The 24,961-nt window shown below is 37.1% G+C and overlaps 1 pseudogene; it reads right to left on the bottom strand.

Moving 5' to 3' along the window:
* Positions 1-14,060: 14,060 nt before the first annotated feature.
* Positions 14,061-14,447, bottom strand: LOC114623869 (annotated as a pseudogene).
* Between the last annotated feature and the right edge of the window lie 10,514 nt (positions 14,448-24,961).

Below are 24,961 nucleotides of genomic sequence, written 5' to 3' on the forward strand. Positions count from 1 at the left end.
CTTGACATGGATAAGAAAGAGATGCCCCCTCCCGTTATCCCTTATCACTTACAGCAGGCAAGAGAGCTGGCCTCAAGGTCATCAGAATGGGAGAGCTGGCCCTGCCTCTTATCTGATGCAATACTTGGGATAGCAGGCCCTGCACCTTCCCTAAGCAGCAGAGTAGCGCTGGCCCTGGACATGCAGGTTGCAGTTGAGTTGGAGTGCAAGAGAGCCAGCCCTACTCTTGGCAGCTGGCCTATGGCAAGGAATGGGGGAGAAATGCCCAATTCCCCTCCCTTGCCACCTGTGGCAGGCAATAGAGCTAGCACTGGGATCATGGGAGTGGGAGAACTGGCCATGTCCCTCAATGGGTGCAACACTTGGAAGAGCAGGCCCTGCACCTCACTGAGCAGTAGAATAGAGCTGACCCTGGTTGCAGGGGTTGTCGGTGAGCTGGCCTGAAAGATGTGAAGGCAGGAGAACCAGTAGAGTGACTATCTCAGTTTAGTGATCCAGGCTTTGAATTAGCCCATCCCAACATACAGCACATCAGTGAACTACTAGAGTCCATAAAGGGGCTGGTCCTATAGATCCAAAACTACAGGATCTCCATGATGCAGGGCAACAACCCGAGAGGAGTCGCAGTGAGGTTCCAGTGTTTATAGAGTAGCAGAAGCCAGAGGCCTCCTACCAGACTAACAAGTCACTGCAATGAATATTCACAAGCAAAGCAGTATGCCTATAGGGCATACTGTGAGACACACTGTGATACAACTATAGCTTCCACAGTGAGATTCTTTTTCTCTGTTGGGGGTGTATATGTAAGGGTGGAGGGCGGGTATGAGGAAGGGAAGGATAAATGGGATTGTGGTACATGATGTGAAATTCACAAAGAATCAGTAATAAGTTAAATAATAATAATAATAATTAATAATAATAAATTTTAGTTTTTAACTAATTAAAAAAGAGCCAGGACTGACATGATTCATAAAACAGGAGATTACCTATAATAGCTTAAAGATAAATCATGTGCTTAGGATTTTTTTTAATGTCTTTGCTTTATTAACTCCTCATATAAGCAGTTTGATTTAGATACTTTGGCTTCCATTTTAAACTGGTGCAAAGGACAGACAGGTGCTAAGAAACAAAGTCAGGGAGGTCTAGAAGTTAAAATTATTCCAAGACATGACCTGTTATAGAAGGACAAACAGAAAGCTAATAGCTGGAATAGAGTTACTCCATGAACAGCCTCTCCTTCCAAAGCTCTGAGATTATTATTGAAGAGGAAACAGAAAGGTGTGAGAGCCAGAGGTGGTGGATGACGTGTTTTCCAGACCCAGCAGGACAGTTAAACCTATGAACTCACAAAGCAGTTATGACAGTACATGCCTAAGGCAGACAAAATCCCACCCTGGAATGGGGAGATAGGTGTGAAGTCGCCTCCCTAGCTAAGGAGCTATTGTGATTTATAAGAAGAAAATAGGCCTTCTGAGAGAGCAAAATCCATTTTTCATTAAAGGCATTGACTCTGGTAGGTTGATCATGATCTAGGTGAAAACATATGTTCACAAGTATAGGGACAGTCAACTGAACTTGATTGGAGGAAACGAAGAATACACGACATTACATAGGTAGGGAAGTGGGTAGGTCTGAAAGGAGCTAAAGAAGAGGAGTGACTATGGCCAGAATACATTGTGCAAAATTCTCGAAGAGCTAATAAAAAGAAAAGAAAGTTACTCAAAAAAGACAGGTTTCTGGATCTCCCTGGTGAAAATCAATCACTTGGAGAAATTAGTAGAACCCCTGGAGATAGAAAAATGATAACTTATAAATAAATAAACTGTAGGCAAAGTTTTTTATTTATATTGATCACCTGTCTTTAATCTAAAGTTATCTGGAAAAAAATGAAAAATAAGAAAATATTATTTTATCCAGCTCAGTGGATACTTGGTTTGGCCTGTTATTTCGTTAACCAAAAATACACAATAATTATTTTGTATAGCAACTCAGTAGATATATGACTCTTTAAAAACAGACATTTTTCAGTGGTTGAATGTCAATGATCTTGCTGGATATCTCAAAGGAACACTAACAGAGCATATAAAAGCCCTTAACACATAAATCCAGCATTCAGGACTGGCCAATAAATCTGCAAATGTTTTTCTGTCTGACTTGAATAATTCTTTGTTAGCTATCTCAAGAGATAAGAAAGTTAATCTCCACACTGCAGCCACAGTTATGCCACACGATGTATCAGGTTTTTTCTTCTGTGTTCACTTGCCCCCCTCCTTGACTCCCTAGCTCATACAGGGGAAACTCCAAGTGCACGTAGAGACATTCAGAATCCTACAGGATGTTACTCCTCGGTACCTCCCTGCCTTCATCTGCAACTACCATATTCCTCAACTCCTCCTACCCACCTCCTTCACATACTTAGCAGGCATGCACCTTATTTTAAATGTTCATTACCCAAGACAATTTTCTCATCTGTTTAAAAGTAATACCTTCCTTCCTTCTGTCTGAAGTGATATCTTTTCTATGAAGTCTTCTTATACTTCCTTAAAACACACTCTAAGTCTAACATATTTTTTTTCTATTGCATTTAACACTACCTGGAATACTCTAGCATTTTTTTTCTAATTTCATTTCCTAATGCCTGTAGTTTAATCCCCTGTTGTACATTTACATATAGAAAAGTGCTTAGTACAAAGCGTGGCAGTTAAAGCCTGATATCCCCACAAAATCAAGCGTCGAGGCCATTCTTCACTATAGAATTTTAAGGTAGCATGAGCTATATGGTTCCCTACCTCACATCTCTACCTATAAAAAAAGGAAAATACCCAGAATATATTAGGGTCTCAGTAAATGTTTACCAAATCACTAGCTATTAAAAATTAAATAAGGCCACCAGAATATGCTAATGAGGCCTGAATTTTATCTAACTGTATTTTGCAGGATGAAGAAGATGACCAACAAAGTTTTAAGTGGGAAAAAACATAACAAAGCACCCCATACGTGTGAATTACTGGAGACCAATCAGAGGAAAAGCATAAACACATTTTATAATTCAATGTTGATGAGGCAGGAGTTTATAGATTGCCTTCCATTAAACTCAGCTTAAATGATCTTAATCATTATCAGTGACATCTTCACTAATATTTTGGAATCTCTGGAGCATGTTCCTTTCCTTTATCAGGTGAAATTCAATAAATTCTGGGGAATCTGCTACAGAATATCTTTGTTTTACTATTATAAAATGTACCTTAGCATTCTTAGTAATACACTTCTTGTATTTGAATCCAGTATTTCTAATATTAGTGCTGCCAGTCAGCTTGTCTCTTTTGTTGTTGTTGTTGTTCACGGACATTTTCATGAATTTTCCCATATACTTATGCTTACTCACTGTGTATTTACCCTTTCCACTTGACTCATTTATTTTCCACATCTTAGACAATTTGATGTTATACTAACACAAAGTTATCCATGCTTTTAAAATAATTTACATGGTTTCTCTTGTAACGACCCCAGTTCACTTTTACTTACTTCAATAGCATCTACTCTACTCTTTAAAGTCCATTTAGCCATTTTTTTCACATAAAATACTGTGTTTTGCAGAGCTAGACTGTGTATCTGATTTGACTACTTCATATAATTTCCTACTGCTGGAATAGGGGTTTTCTACCTATATTTGTACAGTCATCAAATATATATTCTATTTTATAGTATCAAACATATTTATAAGAATATTTGATCAATCTTGTTTGCTCATTCTAATATCCCTGTAATATAGCCTTTTAAATTATTTCCTCCTGCTAGTTTTTGGAGACTTAGGGTTCCATATGTTTTAAAAATAATGCCCCTTCTTTACCCACCAAGTTTTAAGCACTGAAGGGTCAGTGTCCAACTTCAGGTACTTCTGAGAAGTGACAGAAAGTATGTATGTTGAACCTGGCTGGAAGACGTAGGTCACAGTAGGTATGGCCTTAAAAGACATATAGACAACGCTGCACACTACAACTTCCTGGATGCCAAGAGGCAGCCAGCTTCCTCTGGCTTTTGGTTCCACTGTGATGTTCTGCATCATTACACACTCAGAGACATGGAGCTACAGGCTGAAACCTGGGAAACCATGAGCTAAAATCATTTCCTCTTCCAAGTTGACTTTCTTAGGTATCTTGTCGTGGAAATAGAAATCTCACTAACATGATGGTGTAACATGGCTCGACATCATTTCATATTGTAGGCAGTAGAATTCTGCCTTTTTAACATTTTGCCTCTCTTTAAGAGAGACGGATTTTGTTCTTGCAGGCAGTTAATTTACTGATGGATCAGCTTTAGCCTATAAAGACTTTTATTAACTAAGATATTTCTAATAGAATCTAAGCCTAAAACTAGATAAGGGTAGCCCTCATCTTCAAGGACAGCTTTTTGGGGTGTCAGCAAAATGACTGAGGTTTTCAGCTACATTCATCTTCTGTAGCTGATGGAGACGTCAGTGTTACTTAATGTCACAAACCCCCCAGGTAGCTCACAGACAACTGTTGCTCATGCCCAGGCCTCATCAGATTATTCTGTACTGATGTAGCCTATAATTTATCAAGACTTAGGATATTTTCCAGTCAGATTACTGCAGATTATCTTTCTCTATGATGTTCACCCATTTCTACTATTTTGCCACCACAGGAACAGTGAAACCCAACATCTCTTCTTCAACACATTAAACATTTCTAGTCTACCACGCAAAAACCTAGGGCTCCAACAAAGCTCACCTTGTATTTTTGATTTACCTTAGGAAACATAGTCTTGTGTAGGCTGTTGTTTAATGTCCCTGACATAGTTTCTTATGACTTATGCCCAGTTGTTTTTATTTAAAGTACAAATATAAGTCTGACATCTATCACTCTACCACACATGAATATGAAATATTCACATATTTTTATATCAAAATTTTGTAGTAGAATAAATCTAACTGTATTTATTCACAAAATAACCTAAATGACAAATATAATTAGTCTCAAATTGTCAAGAAATCATGTTTACTTTTCAAATTTTACTTTATTTTAAAATTTACATAAAAATATTGATATGACCAAGTTCTTGTTCTTAATTCAAGGAGGTAGGTGAATTGATAATGGGTAAATGAATAAATATACATATGTTTCTACAAGAGAGGTATAAATAGTAGTCTTCCCATGAGAGTTCTATATAAATAATAAGTACACACACCTTAAATGGGTTCCTATGGGTCCTCTCTATTTTCTCTAACAATAGCAACTTGCTTTTTCAAATACTCAGAGGACAAAAGCAGAGAGGTAATTAAGGAATACATCATCAATCTCATCAGTTTCAAAATACAATGAGATAAAATACCCTTGATAATCCCCTGCAGTGTTTGCAAAATAAAAATTATGTTTAAGACCTGGAAAGACAAGAAAGCCACAACACATCTACTTGGCCTTCATTGGTGGCACTATCAGCCCCCAGTCTTCAAATCCCCTGTTATTTTGTAACCCAGATAATTTTGGCACCTGAGCAGCATATCACAGTAAACCCCTGAATGGGAGAAAGATGAAACAACGTTGTAGTTGGAAAATTTTGATTCTATGCACAATAAATGCCTTTCAGTACATGAATTGGATTGCTTTTTGTCAAAGTAGTTTGGTAAACCACCATAATGTTTTTCTTTACCATGAAAGATGAAAAGATATAATGCCTTAGAAGTGGCTTTGTTTGAAAGGACAAATGTGTCTTCCTGGAGAAGATTTTTCCCCTATTCCCATTCCCAGCTATGATTTAAGGTGCGGGCATTTCTTATTCTTGGGGGATAAAAGGAACAGAAAGCAAACTAGGCTGAACAGACACCATGTACCTAATAAAAAACTGATCTCTCTCTTCTGAGACTCTGTAAGCATCTACTTCTAGGATCAGCTATAGATAATTTTAGTATTACAGAACATGGGATTTTCTTAGGAGCCCTCAGTTTCAAAAGGAGAGAGCTTCATTTGTCTTAACACTCCAGCTACTTCTCCAACATCACTTCCCAATAGCCTTTTACAAGAAGAGACATAAAGCTAGCTATTCCTTTGTTGTTCTCCCCGGGAGGTCATGTCAGTAATAATTTCAAAGGTTAGGACGAATTATGTAGCAATTAAGTTTTTACCAGAGATAAAATGGATAGTATTGGTAGAAAGATAGGAATGATTAAGTACCAAACCATTAGGCACTCCTCTTTACCATACCATACCGTTCTAGGTGGTTTATTTTACTCCTACATCACAGTTTTCCAGTTATTTTTCCATTAGGTTACATCCTTTTCCTTATCTAATGGTAAGGCTTATTGTTGTGACTGTGTGTGTGTCTGACTATGAGTATTAAGGGATTATTTATAACTATTTTTTCTTTGCATATCTATTAGGAAAAACTAGGTATAATTTGTATTTTTGACAGCTATTTTTTATTTGAAGGTACTTTTAATTTTCCCAACAATCATCAGAATTATTGGTTTTGCCATTTTAAGGTACAGTAATGGGGAAATTAAATTTAATAGAACACATGCCATTTTTTTAACAATTTTAACTGAACTTCCATATTCTAAATATTAAGCTGGGTAATGGAAACAAAGGCATGAACAAGAGTAATACGGCATCTGTCCTCAGAGTTTGCTTACCAATAGAGATAATACAGACATGAATCACTGGCTACACTGTACTAAATCTATGATGGAAGAAAGCTCTCCTCCTACCACATATTCATAATATAATGCTATAATACAGAGATAGTAAAAGAATGTAAATTCTTTTTCCTTCCTACGTCTATAAATAACTAGCATAATGGAAATCCATATCACCCAGTTCTAGTATTTTTAGATGCAATATTAGGCAGTATACTGATGTAATAATGCTTGTCATCTCCAAGTACATCTTCATGCAAGTCATACCAGATAAAGACAAGCAGGGCTTGCTTAGTGTGGCATGGTCTCCCTCAAAGGATTAGTGTATAACTACGAAATGGCCAGCGATGAGTTCCGAGTGAACATAAATGAGATATTCAGGATATTAGAGGAGAAGAAAAACAAATACATTTCTTTTATATTTTCTCACCATTAGAATCAGAAAACCCAAAGTTTTTTTTTATGATAGATGATCTTTTCCAACTAAATGAAAATATATTCATCCTAATACCTTGGGGTAAGACATTCGAACTGAATATAGTACCTCAGGAATAAAATTTAAGACCAACCTTTATGAAACATATTTTTAAAGGTCAACAGTCAATGAAACCACTTTTATTATGAAGTAATACTTTATTCTACATTCTACATTTGAACAATAGTTCTCCTCAAGCATATAAAAATCACAGGCACTATTTTGTCATTGTTGTTATCATTGTTGTTTTGTTCTGAGACAGAGATTCTCTATGCAGCCCTGGCTATTCTAGAATAACCAGGCTGTTCTCAAACTTACAGAGATCTGCTTGTCTCTGCCTCAGTGCTGGGATTAATGTCATGCACTAACACACCCTGATCACAGACACTGGCTAATCTTTCCAAATTTCCAACCAAACAAGAAATTTAGACTGCTGTTTTATATGCATCTGTATATGTCAATCTGTATACTCATTCAAATTCGCAAATATTAGGGAAGACTAACCACTGTTTAAGTCATAAAACAAAGTCATCATTTAAAAGAATTCTCAGTTTCAATTCAGATATACCTCATTTGGTAATTCAGTTAAATTAATTTCAAAATCAATATTGGCCAGAATATAAATAAAGAAAAATTTATTCTTTAAAGATATATATATATATATATATATATATATATATGTGTGTGTGTGTGTGTGTGTGTGTATATATATATATATATATATAACACATTATTTAATGATATATATATATATGGGGGTGAGTGTGGATTTGAGCATGAGTGCAGGACCCCAGAGAGGCCAGAAGTGTCAGATCTCCCTGGAGATAACGCTATGGGATAACTGCCATATGTAGGTACTGAGAACAGAATTTAGGTACTCTACAATGGAGTAGTACTCAGCTATTAAAAACAATGACTTCATGAAATTCATAGGCAAATGGATGGAACTAGAAAATATCATCTTTAGTGAGGTAACCCACTCACAAAATAACACACATGGTATGCACTCACTGATAAGTGGATATTAGCCCAAAAGCTCACAATACCCAAGATACAATTCACAGACCACATGAAGATCAAGAAGAGGGGAGACCAAAGTGTGGGTGCTTTGGTCCTTCTTAGAAGAGGGAACAAACTACTCACAGGAGGAAATATGGAAATAAAGTGTGGAGCAGAGACTGAAGGAAAGGCTGTCCAGAGACTGCCTCACCTGGGGATCTGTCCTCTATATATTAACTCCTTAGAAACAGGAATTATAATAGCAAAAGTTTGAAAGTTAAAAATGAAAGCTTCCTTTCATTTATGTAAAGGAAGGTTTTATATCGTAACTAATATCTAATTGATGCATAGGATTTTAGCAGGGAAAACACAAACTGGATTATATATAATAGGGGAAGTTTGGGTCATAGGATTTTACCAGGGAAAATACAGACTGAATTATATATAGTGGTGGGAGTCTAGGCCATAGAAGAGCAGTAGGGAGGAATATGCTTAGGAAACGACAAATGCATAAATATAAGTGAACCTAGTCACATATGAGTACTTTAAATATTTATGCATAATATAACCAGGATTTGGAGCAGGGAGCAGAGAAACAAGAAATAGGGTGTGATAGTTGGATAAGGTAGACTTTTGAACCCTTAAAATACAGAATAGATAATATAGAAATTATTTTACTGACAATGAACCCCCCCCCAAAAAAAAAGATGGACAATAAAAGAGTCAGAGAGAGACATGACTCAAAATCCCCTCTAGGAAAATTTTAAGAATATATTCTTATGAAAAGCTGATTAAAAGTACATACAAGGCAGCCATCTTCAGTAGATGGAAAGATTTGTACTTATTTGTGTAGACAGGATGATGGCAGGATCAAGCAGTAGTCTGGTTTGTTTTCTGTTGCTAAGATAAGCATCATGAACAGAAGAAACTTAAATAAAGGAAAGTTTTATTTACACTTACACTGCAGGCAATAGTTCATCAGCAAGTGAAGTCATGGCAGGCAAGAATTCTAGCAAGAAACTAAAACAGAAACCACTTAATATTGCTTACTGGCTTTCTCATTGGCTTGTGGCCAGCTAGCTTTTTCATACAGCCTAAGCCACCTAGTTAAGGACAGTGGGCTGGAGCCTCCCACATCAATCATCAATCAAGACAATTCCTCACACACATGACTACAAATAAATCTGATTGAAGATATTCTTCAACTAAGGTCCTCCAGTCCCCAGGTGACTTTGGGTTGTGATAAGTTGACAGTAGAAACTAACTAGTTTAAAAATGCTTCTATCTCTATTTTAATATTGTTACATGAGTAACATCATTAAACCCTCATGAAAGGAGATTTTATCTACTCACTATAAAACACAGGCACAGATTTGTTGATACTGTTGTTCCAAGTACAATGAATATGAGACCCCAAAATATTAGTTGAAAAAATGAAATAAAACTCACTTAATGAGTTAAAACTCAACTTGATGCATTTTGAATGTTTATTAGTACCTGTGTGTGGATGCTGTAACATATAAAGAGATATCTTTCCTGCTTGCTTTGCCCTTCGCCTGGATATTCCTTAATGATGCAGGTTCCATGTCAGTCATGTTCTTCTACATTTATAGCACTACTACTACATTTACCTATGCTGCTTCCATCATCAAAGGTTGAGGTCCTTGATAATGTGACCCAAGACTACTTACATCTTTATTCCCAAATGGAACATGGTCTGTAACAAACTGTGTGTTCACTCAGCATTCATAGAGTCTATGAATCAATGGATGGATATAGTTACCACCCTAAAGATTTGATAGTCTTTTCTCAGGGGGAATATTGGTTCAACATGTAAACAACATACCACTGTATCAAATATTTATCTTCAAAAATTAATAAGATTATAACTCACTATGAAAATTCTCAGAGAAAATAACTAAAAGATCATACTCCATATTCAGTCAGGGAAAATTTTTTATTATTGGCAATGTACAAGAATCATGCTAAGCCAGAAATTCCTTATTAACTGGGTAAACTGGTAATCTCACATCTATTGCACAGATAGGTGTCAAATCAAAATGGAAAGTTTCAAAGCAGAGAAATGTAATGGCGTGATGTCTATACTAGTCAATCTAACCTTTTAAATTTACCTATTGTTGTTTAATTCCTTTTAATAATATATTGTTTCAGAACCAGTATTTGATTTGTTTGGTTTTGACACAAAATATATCAAATACACACAAATTGGCCTCGAATCCACAATTGTCCTTCATTAGACTACCTTGTTCTAGTATTATAGGTATATACTACTATAACCATGACCAAAACCACTATTTTAAATAGGAACTAGAAAGTTGGGACAATTTGCAGTTATTTTGGAACCTATTTTCAGTTCTACCTCCTGAACACCACTATCAATAAATGTCATCCTGAACTGTATAACTGTATAAGGGGTTACCATGGATTTATGGATTTATGCATATATAAATATATATTTGTGTCTATGGCCACACATCCATTTATGTGTGTGTGTGTGTAACTGTACATCCTTATGTGTATACATACAAAATAAACAAATATGAATACATTTTACAGAAATTTGTTAAATCTATAAATACTGTGAAAGTATATAGTTTATATTTAGTGTGAATAACGTATAAAGCTCTATTAAATTTATATAATCTTTTAAAATATCCTTTTTATCTAATATTATATCACTAAAGTTGAACAACACTTTAGCTTGGAGCTGTATCCTTGTCCCTTTCAATTCTATATAATATTCCATTGCAGGAACATAAAAAAATTCATTCTTCTGTAAATGGACATCTAAATTATTTCCAGATTTTTTTTACTATGTTGAACATTCTGTTACTGTTTGCTTATTTTCTTATACAAAGAATATAAGAAGTGTCTCTAAGAATATACCTGGGATTAGAAATAGAAGGCTCTAAGGATATGTTACTGTCTTACAAGAAAATAACAAACAAATCCTAATGTCACTTCATACTTCTACCAATATTATAAGGAACCATGTGGCTTCACCAGCTATCCATTTGTTACTATTAGACTTATAACTTTTTATCTAAATAAATGATTTTGCACTAGTAATGAACCCCAGCTTTCCTTTCTCCCAGTGCTAATAATTAAGCATAAGGTGCCACTCACGTTGGGCAAGTACTCGCCCAGTAATGACATTCCTAATTCCTCCTCTTAGACTTGATTTGTTTTTGCTCAATTACTAGTTAAGTTGAATGCTTCTTCATATATTTACTGCCCTATAGAACTGCCTACTCGTGAACAGCCTAGCTGTATTCTTTCAGGTCACTCAGCATGTATTCATGCATGTGCATTATATATCTACAAGATAAGTCATATATTTACTATGTATACATGATGGACTATCACTAGAACAAAATTTTTTACTTTCCTAAAATGATTTCATGAGTAAAAGTTTTTTATAATTTAAGATCAAATTTATTACTCCTTCTAAGAAAGACTGAAGTGCCCCCACTTGGTCTTCCTTCTTCATGAGCTTCATGTGGTCTATGAGTTGAATCTTGGGTATTTCAAGGTTCTGGGCTAATATCCAATAATCAGTGAGTGAATACCATGTGTGTTCCTTTGTGATTGGCTTACCTCACTCAGGATGATATTTTCTAGTTACATCCATTTACCCAAGAATTTCTCGAATTCATTGTTTTTAATAGCTGAGTAATATTCCACTGTGTAAATGTACCACATTTTTTGTATCCATTCCTCAGTTGAAGGACATCTGGGTTCTTTCTAGCTTCTGGCTATTATAAATAAGGCTGCTATGAACATAGTGGAGCATATGTCCTTGTTATATGTTAGAACATCTTCTGGGTATATGCCCAGGAGTGGTATAGTTGGGTCCTCAGGTAATGTTATGTCCAATTTTCTGAGGAACCACCAGACTGATTTCCAAAGACCAAGTGGGGGCGCTTCAGTCCTTCTTAGAAGGAGTAACAAAATACTCAAGGGAGCAAATATGGAGACAAAGTGAGGGACAGAAACTGAAGGAGGGGCCATCTGGAGACTGCTCCACCTGAGTATTCATCCTATGTGCAGTCACCAAAGGTAGATGCTGATGTGGAAGTCAGGAAGTTCATGCTGACAAGAGTCTGATATAGCTGTATCCTTAGAGGTCTGCAAGAGTTTGACATATTCAGAGGCAGATGCTCACAGCTAACTATTGAATTGATCATGGGGTTCCCAATGAAGGAGTTAGAGTGAAGACTGTAGGAGCTGAAAGGGTTTGCAGCACCATGAGAATAGCAACAATACCAACCAACCAGAGCTCCCAGGGTCTAAACCACCAGCCTGGGAGCACTGACGGAGGGATCCATGGCTCTAGCTGTATAGGTAAGGGGGAGGGCCCTATCAAGCATAGATGGGAGAAGAGATCCTTGGTCTCATGAAGGCTGGATGCTCCAGTGGGTGGAAATTTGAGGGTGGGGAAGTGGGAGTGGGGGGGTAGGTAGGGGCATATCCGCAGAGAAGCAGGAGGAGGGGTGATGGGATAGGGGGTTCCTAGGTGGGGGTTGGGGATGAGGTAAGGGGATAACATATAAAATGTAAATAAAACATCTAATTTTAAAAAAAGAAAAAAGAAACTAAAAATAAAAACGATCAAATTTATCACCATTTATTTATGGTTAGTTGCTGGTACTTTAAAACCATTCCATTCCTCTAGTAAATGATAGCATAGCATTCAAATATATTTCATCTTAAGTCTTCAAAGACTTGCTTTTGATATTTAAGTCCCTCATTTATCTCCAGTTGAATTTTGTGCCTGGAGAAGGTGGAGATACAACTTCATTTTTCTATGTTTTATAAGTTAATTAAATAGCTCCCCTTTCTCTATCAATCTATCATAAACAGTGTTCACATATAAAAGTTTCACATACCTAAGTCTACTTTTCAGTTATCTTTCTGACATGTAATTTCTACCAATGTAACAAAATACTCATGGCAAGACAACTTATAAAAGAAAGCATTTAATTGGGCTTACTGTTTCAGAGGGTTAGAGTCCAGGTGTGAAGCGAAGGCATAATGGAAAGACAACTCACATCTTGATCCATAAGTAGGAGATGGAAGGAGAGGCACACTAGGAATGGTGAAAGTCTTTTGAAATCTCAGTCCAGTGACGTACTTCCTCCAAAACAGCCACACTTCCTAATCCTTCCCGAAGGGTTCTAGCAACTAGGCACCAAGCATTCAAACATATAAGTATATGGGGGCCATTTTTGTTTATACCACACATTTTCACAGTTGATCAGTTTATAAATACTGGGGCCAGTAGAATATTGTCTTGATTAGTGTAACTTTCTCAAAATGCTTGATGTCTGCTGGTGTCATGCCTTCTTACTCTTCCTTGTAAGTTTTCTGACTCCTCCACATTGATGTTTATTACAGTTGAGGTTATCAAATTTAAAAAAGAACATTATCTAGATGTTTACAAATTCCATTGCATATACAAATAAACTAGGGAAGAAATTGATATTTAATTATATTTTATTTAGGATTTAAAATTGTATTAACATTCTTACAGAGTTTTCATAGATTCATTACTGGATAGTTGGATTTTAAAGCTTATAAGTCTTACCTATTATCATGATGTCTTCTAGTTATTTGTTATTATTGTTTACAAATGAATTTTATTTTTCTCTAAGAACTTTCCATATAGATCTCTAGTAATCTATTATTTTTGTTAACTTCTTTATAGATTTCTAGATTGATACAATTAATAATCACTCATATTATCTACAAAAATTAGAACTTTAACTTATCTTTAATACTTTATACCATTAGCTAGGACTAACAGAGTTAGATGTTATAACCATTTCTGTCTAATCTTTTTTTTTCTGTTTCAGTCAATGGAAGAGGGACTTTATTTGGTTCTGGGGTTACGGGCCAGATACTGCCCTAGCTTTATTTGACCTTCTTCTTGGGGCTCAGGTTGTTGGTGAGGCCTCCCTTCTTGCAGCAGTTGACCGCACAGTGGAAGAAGGTAGCCATGCATTTCACTTGTGGCAGATCATCTTGTCACAGTTGTTCTTCTGAGCAAGCTGATGAAGGAACAGCTCAATGATCCCAATGTACAGGCATAGTACCAGGTGCAAGGTGGACTCTCTGGATACTGTAGTCAGACAGGGTGTGGCCATCCTCCAGCTGTTTGCTGGTGAATACCAGCCTCTGTTGGTTAGGTGGAATGTCTTTCTTATCTTGGATCTTGGCCTTAACATTCTGGATTGTGTCACTGGGCTCAACCTCAGAAGTAATGGTCTTGCCCATCAGGATCTTCATGATTATCTGCATGTTAGCAACTCCTGACATCTGTCTCACTGAAGAGAAAGAGTGCTATCCAATCTTGATGGGACACAGCAGTACAGATTTCTGAATTCTAATTTTGAATTGAATTCTTCTATCAATTGCATTCAGTGATGTTTGTATATATGCATGTGTGTGTAAATTGGAACTCTCGTGTGTGTGTGTGTGTGTGTGTGTGTGTGTGTGAATGTGTTAAGGCTTATAAGAGAAGATCAGAAGACTACTTCCACAACACATTCTCACCATCTAACATTGTATTAACTTAAACTATGAGGCTTAGCAGCAATCCACTGTACCCACTGAGCCATCTCACTAGCACTTTCATTTATATTCTAAATTTTCTATAATGTATCTTTCTGTGTATCTTTAGTTTTCAGTCTTGTGGAGAGCCGCATAGTGCTGCGCCCTTAAGATGGCACCAGTCTCCACCTTCCGCCACCTGCTGCCGAGGACTCTTAGGAGTAAACAACTCCTTATTTGGCTGTGGCAGTTGATCTGGCTTGTCTCCATGTGTGTGGACCTATCTGCTGTTACCACGTGGCAGACGGAGGTTGGCTAGCCCTAGAGTACTTAAGCCTGGGAGACGCTTCCCTCGTGGTCGTCAGTTAGAAGATTGTTCAAGGGTCCTGAATAAACTGCTTGGAGAAGAGCTCGTGCGTTGCGTCTTCCTTGCTGGTCGAGGGTGGACGCGACACAGTCTGGTCATTTGGACCCATTATTCCTAACTTAATCACCTTCATAATTGTTTCTGTGATGTCTACTTAGATAATTTTCTTTAAAAGTCAATTGCAGAAGAGAAGGTAGAAAGAGTGTAAGAGCCAGAGATGGTAAATTCTAACATGGAAATATTGTCTTCTTGGCACAGCGGGGCAGCTGCACATATGAACTCACTACAGTTATAAGAGAATGTAATAGACTTGTGAAAGTCCAAGCTAGTCCAAATCTGTCCACGCAGAAGAGAGCTGAGCATACAATCCCACCCCTAGCTGTGGAGCTATTGGCAATTGATAACTTCTTAGAGAGAGAAAGACAGTTTTCCCTAAGAGTGTAGCCCCTGCTAAGTCAACCATGTCCCAGTGGAAAACCATATATCTCATATTTTGTAATCACAAAGTGTCTTGAAAGTTTCTTTGGGAGAAAAATGGAGACAGAGTTGTGTGGGTAGGGAAGGAGATCAATCTGAAAAGAGTTGGGGAAGGGTGAATATGATCATAATGTTATGCAAAGCTCTCAATCAAGTAATGAATAATGTAATCACCTGTACAGGTGATTAAATTAATTTCTGAAAATTGTGTTTAAAATTTTATTTCCTATGTGTGTAATGTTTTTAAATTTCTGAAACCCTAGTTTTAGATTTACTTTGTATGCATGCATGTGTTAGTCATAGGACAACTTGGTTTTCTCCTTTCACCATTTACATCCCAGAGAGGAAACTCAGGTCCTCAGGTTTAGCAGCGGGAGGTTGCACTTGCTAAGCCATCTAGCCAAAAAAGTAGGTATTATAGCATTATATATACCCTGTACATTCAAAGTTATATGGAACTGTGCCTCAAAAAATATCAATTCATTTTAAGAGTAAATTGATAAATTCTATATTTGTTCATTTTTATAAAGTAACAGACTCTGCATTAAGAATAAGATGCAAATTTCCAGAGATGAAAATAGAGCATGAAGAAGAATATTAACTGATTTCCAATATTCCATATTAATATCAAACAGGAATTTGACTAGAGATATACATCTATGTTTTTAACATCTTCTCTAGATGAACAATGAACATTACTATTACAGCCCATTTTATAAAAACTTGAATGCCAGAACTATCCCATTTCTAAACTTGTTCTGTTGGCGTGTCTTTCATTAACTGATGTCCACGGGCATCTGTGCCTTCCCACCTTTCAGAGCTAAGATTACACAGGATTTTTGCTTCAACCTTCAAAACCATTGAGAATCTCAGCATTTCTCCCCACTCCCATGATTACTGTCCTGGTCTGAAGCACTATCATCTGGCCTGGATTTTACAGTGAATGCTATTCTATTTGTTTTTACCATTTGCCTCTAAGACTCTTCTCACAGCAGGCCAAGTCAATGTTCTGTGCAACTCCCTGTGGTAAATATACCTTCTATTCTGAATGAAAGCCCAGTTTATTTAAGTCACCAACCAACTCTCAGATGTCTTGGCCCTCTGTTCTTTCTTTAATGTCACTTTCTACATGCGGTACTATCCTGCTTGTCTATTTTACTTTAGGCTCACTGCCTCTGAACATTTACAAAACATATAAGGCACATACACATGGAGCATTTAGACTGGCCATTCTCTAAATATCTGCATAAATAATCCCTATCTATCTTTTTTAATTTTTTACTGATTCTTTGTGAGTTCCAGATTAAGCATACCAGTCCTGCTTATCTCCCAGTCTCCTCATATCCATTCTTCACCCTTGTAGCCTCCCGTTCAAAATAATACATGCATACATACACACACAACAACAACAACAAAGCATAGAAAACATCTCACCCAACCTAAAAGAGGGGACTTCCGCCTTTAGACCAAGCAGAGAGGGACCACCCAGAACCCCCCCTGACTGGTGATTTGAATTCTTGCTTAGGCTCCAAGGCTAAGCACTGCAAATAAATAGTTAAATAAAATAAAATAAATAAATTAAATAAATAAAATAAAAGTTAAAAATATCTCTCTGGGTTCCCTGAGGGACAAGCCTGACTGCACAGGGGTTGATGTCAAAAGTATCCCCTCTCCAGGAAAAAGACATCACATCGGGATGGGTATGGTCCTCATAGCTCACTGGACAACGACAGGGGTACCGGAGCCATTACAAAGTCCTCTTCAATTACTGGGCCCTTCCTTCTGGATGTAGCAGCTAGTGAGGGGCAGGGACCTTTCCTGTGAGCACCTTTCCTGACTGCCTGAGGTTCGAGGCAGAGGGTGGGGATGACACATCACCTCAGCACTAGTGCTACCCCACAGCATATGAGTGGTATTAGGGTCAGCTCTCCCAAACTCATGCCCTCCAGGCAGCACCCCCCCCACACACATACACAACCTGACTCCACACCTTCACCCTATCACCAGGGCAAGCTCCACTATGCTGTCTTGGTAAGTCACCATGCCCTACTCTCACGTTCTGCAGCCAGTAGGGATGAGATCATCTCTCCAGAGTGCTGTATCTAATGAGGGGTAGGGTCAGTTATCCACAGCTCTTGGATTCCCATGTGGCCACCAGCAGCTGCCCTCTGACCAGGACATCCCTATGTTCTCTAGTAGTAGTATGAGCCATGAACATTGACACTCAGACACAGCCCTCAGTGGCATCTCTAACTAGGAGTTCACCATAGTCCTAGATGGCCGAGCTGGACACTCACAACAGACTACTCCTCTCCGCACTTGAGTTTCCAGTTCCATCTTTTTATAATGCTCAATCTGCTCTGTCTCTCTTTCTCTCCTGTCTGGCCACTACATACTCTCACATTGTGGTGGCTCCTGCTATAGGCTAGCCACCTGGCTGGCAGGCTCCTGGGTGATATCCTCCATCTGTGCTTCATTGCATGGGAGCAAGAGGCTGTCTGTAGTCAACCTGTCTCTGCACTAGAGGGCATGTCTGTGGGTGACGTGGGGGTCCACAGGTCTCTGTCTGTCTTCCTTTTCTTATGCCACCTGGATTTGATTTGATTTGATTTGATTTGATTTGATTTTTTATGAGGCCTAGGCATAAGACAGTTTGGTCACCAAGTCAGGCATCAAGCTAGGATGAACAAAGGACTGACATTTGCTCTGTCCGTGTGTGATATAAGAACTACACCACCCACCGACAAGGCATCCTGTTGTCCATTGCCAGGGAGTAAACCTTATCTGTTTTGTTCTGTTTTGTTTTGTTTCGCTTTGTTTTGTTTTTGAGACAGGGATTCTCTATATAACCCTGGCTGTCCAGCAACTCACTCTATAGACCAGGCTGGCCCCGAACTCAGAAATCCACCTGCCTCTGCCTCCCAAGTGCTGGAATTAAAGGTACACCACCACTGCCCGACTCCCTACCTATTTTAAGCCTGTTCAATTTTCACATTCTTTAGAATGTCTACTATAACTACCATACCTAAAACAGCTGTCTTTTGTCACTTCAGTCTATCGCTCTTAGCTCCTCATGAATTTCCACATCAGTGATCTTCTCACAGACTATAAAAGTTTTACTCATTGTCTGTTTTTATTGTATGTAACCCCACCATCACCCTTCACTGCTAGAAGTGAACTAAAAACCTGGCAGGGGCCTTCATTTATTTTGTTCATGGACGAATCTTAAATACCCATAATGAATGACAAATGTCAACAAAGTACTTAACAAAGATCCAAAAAATCCCCCAATAAATGAACAATAAGATTCATTTTAAGATTAATGCACAGAGAAACATGTATATCAGCGTAGTGTTAGAAGATAGTATAGTAAAATATGATAGAAAATGATTAATTTCTAATAAAGTCATCATATAAATATTTCATTTTGAATACTTGCTCAAACAAGAGCTGAACAATGATGACTCTAGCTTACATGGCCAATGTGAGGACAGACTCTCACAAGGCCCCACCCATAAATGAAAACCTGCAGAAAACTAATGACTTCTGAGAGTCAGTCTTCCTCAGAGGTGAGGCTGAAAATTAGTTATCCAACACCAAGTGATGAGCACTAAACATCTACACACAAATGACACCATGTGTAGTGTGTGTGTGTGTGTGTGTGTGTGTGTGTGTGTGTAATAAAAATAGAGATTATGAATTTTAAAGGAGGTGTGAGTCAGGCAGACACAGGAAGAATGTAAAGGAGGAGAGGAGGGAGATACACAGTACTCATAAATTAAATTCTCAAAATATAAATGCAAAGACATTTCATTTTAAATACAATACCTATGGGAAAATTACAACAAAAATACAGTGAATTCTCACCTAGTTCTCATTTATGAGTTCATTAAATGTCAACATTTTATTCTTTCTCTCCTTCTCTTCTTATCTCCTCCAATCACCATCCCAGGACTGTCTCCCAAATAAAAGGTAAAGATGTAAATAATCCAAATATTGAACAAAATAAAGAATACATGGATCTTTGAGTACAATTAAACTTTACTGTCTATAACTAAATCTCTGATATTTCTTTATGCGAACAGCTGTCAATACTGTGTAGTAGTTATAACTACACAGTGGTTGAATAATTATGCTGTATTGTGCAATTGTGCTGTCATAGAGCTATATACTTCTGTTTGCATCATTTTATAGTAATGATATGAGTACATCTGATCTGAAGAGAGAAGTGAGGCAATGTAATGATCACAAACTTATGCATCCAACTAGGACTATATAGTAACCAGACTTTTAGCATCATTTGTGATCATGACAGTTTTGTTGGAGGAATATATTAATCTGGCATTCTTCTAAATATATGTAAGCTGAAAGGCCATCTTAAGGTTTTAATATGGTAGTCACTATAAGTCAAAAGTAAGTATGATGTGATCAAAACTAATATTCACATCAAGTTAAGTTTATACTATGCTTCTTAAATCTCCACTATAACAAATAAAGTTCTACTTTCATTATACTTTTTAAAGTGTATGTAAAAGTTGATCCTGCTTATGCTGGATAGAATGTAAGGGACGCTTTTTGTCAGCAAGTTCAGAAACTATTGAAGAAATAATGAAATAAAATAAATTAAGCTATTTTTATTCATGTCTAACAAATCAATTTGGCTAACTGATAAGTGCACCAGCTGAATCCATTTAGCCCTGACTGTGTCTGGGCTCTGTGGTTACACTTCCTCATGCCAGACAGGCCCTCTGTCCTCTTCCTGTTTCCATTTTCTTCGGGACTCACAACTAAGTATGTTTTACTCATCTAGTTTTGGTATTGTTTTTGTTTGTTTTGCTTTGTTTTGCTTTGTTTTGTTTTCTGTAACTCCCAACACTGAACTATGGATGACAGGGAAGCTTTCCAAAGGAATGCACAATACAAGAAGTTGTTAAGGAAGCTTTTGCTGAATATTCCAAGTTAGAACCTTAATGTACTCACCCATCATCTGTCTAAATCACAGGACTGTATATTACATTAGATACTTTGGAGGTCCTTCTATTTCAATGTCTCAGCAACTCAGAACCACATTTTCCACTTATTGCTCTGGTCCTCGTCCAAATACAATTGTCTTGACAACATACATCATTTTCTAGAAACTGCCACCCTAAAGAAACTTAGGACTTTATTTATTTCAGCTCCCTGATCTCAGATGTCAGCCTTTAATACATTACCGCCAGTGAGCTCTCTCGCCATCCTATCCAGCAATGTAAACCAGATGCACATCTATCATCACTCATGTCTGTAGCTTATTTTGCATTTCCATGCACTTTCATTTTCAGTATCTGGTTGAGACAGCTAAGGCAGGTGCTCTATACCATTTTACTGACAAGTCAACAGCAGGCTCATGTGCCTAGGCTAATGTACTGACTCACCATTTAGGTCTGAGTTCAGTAGCTTGATGTCTTTCCACTAATTGCCCTTCCAAAGAATGTAAATGTAAATTCTAAGGCTTCAACATGCTTCCATTCTTGATGTAATCCAATACAGTGATCTTATATGGCAGACATTTTTTAATTAGATCGTTTTGTTTAGATTTACAAACTTGAGAGTATTGGTCAGATGTCTCAGTGCGTGAAAGCAGAAGATGGAGAAGACAGACAATGTGGAAGACTGAAGATGGAGACAGAAGTGAGAATAAAGTGGCACAATTCCCTAGTAAGAGTGCTGAGTGAAAATGCATATTCCATTAACAGCAGTCAGGTCTGAGCAGAACTTTTAATCTAGATAAAGATGTGAGAACGAACTACTCTGTGCGATGTGAGAGCTGATCATAAAGTGTTACCAACTCAAGAATATGAAACATCACTTCATACCTTTCTTGAAACCTCAACAATGGACCTAAATATAAAAGCTGGTCAGACTGTTGCTGTGACAACCACTCTAGGGAAATAACTAGGGGAAGGAATGATTTATTTGGGTTCACAGTTTCAGTGGCTACAGTTAATGGGTCCTGGTTATGGGTCTAAGGGAGGCTGATAACGATGTGACAGGGTTCATCATGTGCACATGATGAACCAAAGTGGCTCATTCAGGGGAAAGGAGGAGGAGAAAGAAGAAGTGAAGGAGGAGGAAGAATGGAAGGAGGTGGCAGATGGAGAAGAGGAAGAAGAGGTGGCAAAGAAAGTAAGAGGAGAGAAAGGAAAAGGAGAGACCACACAAACAATATTATTTCAGGGTATGCTTCCTATAGTGATGTAATTCATCCCACTAGACACTACCTCCTCAAATCTGAAACATCTCCAATTGTGAAAATGGTATTTCTACCGGCTATACTTTTAGCCTATATGCCTTTTTCAATTGCGAAACCTTTATCTTGGGTAGAATGGGAGAGAACATGGAGACCTACATGAGAGAAAGAGAGCAAAAAACAGAAACAGATGCCGGGCAGTGGTGGCACTCGCCTTTAATCCCAGCACTTGGGGGGCAGAGGCAGGTGGATTTCTGAGTTCGAGGCGAGCCTGGTCTACAGAATGAGTTCCAGGACAGCCAGGGCTACACAGAGAGACCCTGTCTAGAAAAACCAAAAACAAACAAACAAACAAAAAAACAGGAACAGAGAGAATCTGAATGAGAATGTTCTAAAACTAAAGAGCTGAAACTCTACATTAGGTCATGGATTGTACAATAATAAATGAAGATTTATTATTACAATGAAATACTAAATGACTGAGATAGAAATTAATCAGGAGCTCAAAAGAGGAAGGGGTGGTCATGTTTACATGCATAAAAAAATGACAAAATTACCAACTAGTAAGAAATACAATCTCCACATACCATTGATGGTTTTAATACCGAGTCACTCTTAGACCAGGTATAATAAATGAGTTTCTTCTCATAGCCCATAATCACTAATCTACCTACTCAGATATATCAAGTGCACCTGAAGATTAAATATATATCATCTTTATTCACTTATTTTTCAGGCATTTATTACCTGTCTGCAATATTGTTAGTCACTGTACTAGCTTAATATACAATATCTTGTAATATGCATTTTTACTGTGTTTAGCTAACTATCATGGTGGTATACCTGCTTTAGAATTTCCATTCAATTAATTCATTGGCTTTTTAATAAAATGATGAGGAATTTAATCCTTTAAAATCATCTATGTATTTCTTTTGGGATAACATGATCTAAATTATGGCTCAATTTTGCTGAAGTGTCATGCTGACAGCATCTTTTCTAGCAAAGGCACTGTTTCTCATTAATATTAATCTAGTCAACTTTATTTCAGTTCCTTTCACTCTATCATTTCTCTTTAAGATCCTTGATGATACCAGAGTAGACAGGTCATGGGACTGAATTAAAAACTAAGCAATGATTATTATTTGAGTTATATGTAATTTAAAAAGCATAGCCAGTAGTTATAATTACCTGAAAGAATTAGAACTTCTCTTAAATCAAATGCTTCATGCTTCAGGAAGAGCCTTAAAAATGACTTGAGTCCATTGAGTTTTCAAGATTAAGAAGTACTTTTCGTCACAAACGCTTATGACTGACATTTCTATTCCAACTTCTCTATCATAGTATACATAGTGTTACTGGAGTAAATGATGCACAGTGAAGAACCAGCAAAAGTATTATGGAGAAGAAAATCACATTTAATTTGATCATATTGGGAAATTTATGACATACATAGCTACTTCTTTGAATGACTATGCTTTTTACATTCTTTATGTAAACATGATCTGTATGTGCCCTTCTGCCATGCACTACAGCACATCGTGGGGTGGCTTTATGGTATAACCATAACCTGTGATGCTTGCAACAGAAAGTGCCACCGAAAGACAGCATAAGTGTGCATTCTCAATATCCAGCAGAAAATACCTCCTTTTACAACATACAATATTGCTGGAGGAATTTTCAGTTTTCCTTAAAACTCAATCAAAATGGAAGTCCTCACCTATATGAATTATATTCATAGTTCCATATATTATACACATCTCCATACATTATAACTAGCCCACACTTTTTTTTCTGTTTTTTTTTTTTTTTTTTTGAGACAGGGTTTCTCTGTGTAGCCCTGGCTGTCCTGGAACTCACTCTGTAGATCAGACTGGCCTCGAACTCAGAAATCCGCCTGCCTCTGCCTCCCAAGTGCTGGGATTAAAGGCGTGCGCCACCACCCCCCCGGCCTAGCCCACACTTGTTTTTTCCTCTTTTTATAGGAATCTAGTGAAATAGATTATGTCAGATTTCCTGTTTCAAAATCACAAAGCTGCAGTAATGGTAATAATCTTCAAGAATGTCTCTAGCTGTTCATATATTTTTCATAAATGGTACAAGAATTTATTTTTCAAATTTGACAAAATTGTAACATCCTAAGAATATACTAACAACAAATGATTTAAAAAAAAAACGGTGACACTAAGACTTTTCAGACATATCAGTAATGTGAACTAAAATTTTATCAACCATGCCAGAAGATTAAAATATCACTGCTCAAGGATGTAAAAGTCAGTATTGTTAAAATGTCTGCATAGCTAAATTAATCAAGGTTCAATGCAACTCCAATCATGATACCAACAGCTTTCTTCAGAGAAATAGAAAAAATCATAAATTGATGCAGAATTGCAAAACACTGAAAATATACCAAGTAACCTTGACCCAAAAGAACAAAGCAGGGAGCACTAGACCTCCAAGAGTGCGGCAAAGCTCAGGTAAGCCTACAACATAGTGCTGTCCCAAGAGCAGCAGTAAATTATCCCAATTGATTTTTAAGAAAAATGCAAATATCAAACATTAGAGATAAAACAAAAATTGCAATAAAACTTATGAAGGAAATTAGATGTCCACATGCAAACAAGTGAGGCAGGATTTGCTGATAGCTAAAAAATTCAATGCAAAATGGATTAAAATATTTTTAAAAAATAATTTTATACTTGACAATCTCATACAAGAGAACTATAGAAACATCACTTAGCCCTTCCCTCTCTCCTCTTGTCCTCTACTCTTTGAAGTTTATCATCTCATCATTAAATATCATTACAGGGAGAGATAAAGATAGAGATAGAGATAGAGATAGAGATAGAGAGAGAGAGAGAGAGAGAGAGAGAGAGAGAGAGAGAGGAAAGCTACTGAGTTCATTTAGCATTGCTCATGTGTATCTGTATTTGGGTCCAGGACTACTGACCAGTTGATTAGAAAACAATTGAAGAAGTTTGTGTGTGTGTGTGTGTGTGTGTGCAATAAAAATTAGTAAAAATAATAGAGGCCATGGAATTTTTAAAAAAAAGAATAGATTGGAGTGAGTTAAAGGGTTTGCAAAGAGAAAAAAGAAGTGACAATGTAAGTGAATTAGAATCTCAAAAATAAAATAACTAAAATATTATCTAAGTATGGTGGAATGGGTCTATATCATCTGTGAGGAAGCTA

The sequence above is a fragment of the Grammomys surdaster genome, unplaced genomic scaffold (assembly GCF_004785775.1).
Source record: "Grammomys surdaster isolate TR1022 unplaced genomic scaffold, NIH_TR_1.0 203, whole genome shotgun sequence".
NCBI classification, from domain to species: Eukaryota; Metazoa; Chordata; class Mammalia; order Rodentia; family Muridae; genus Grammomys; species Grammomys surdaster.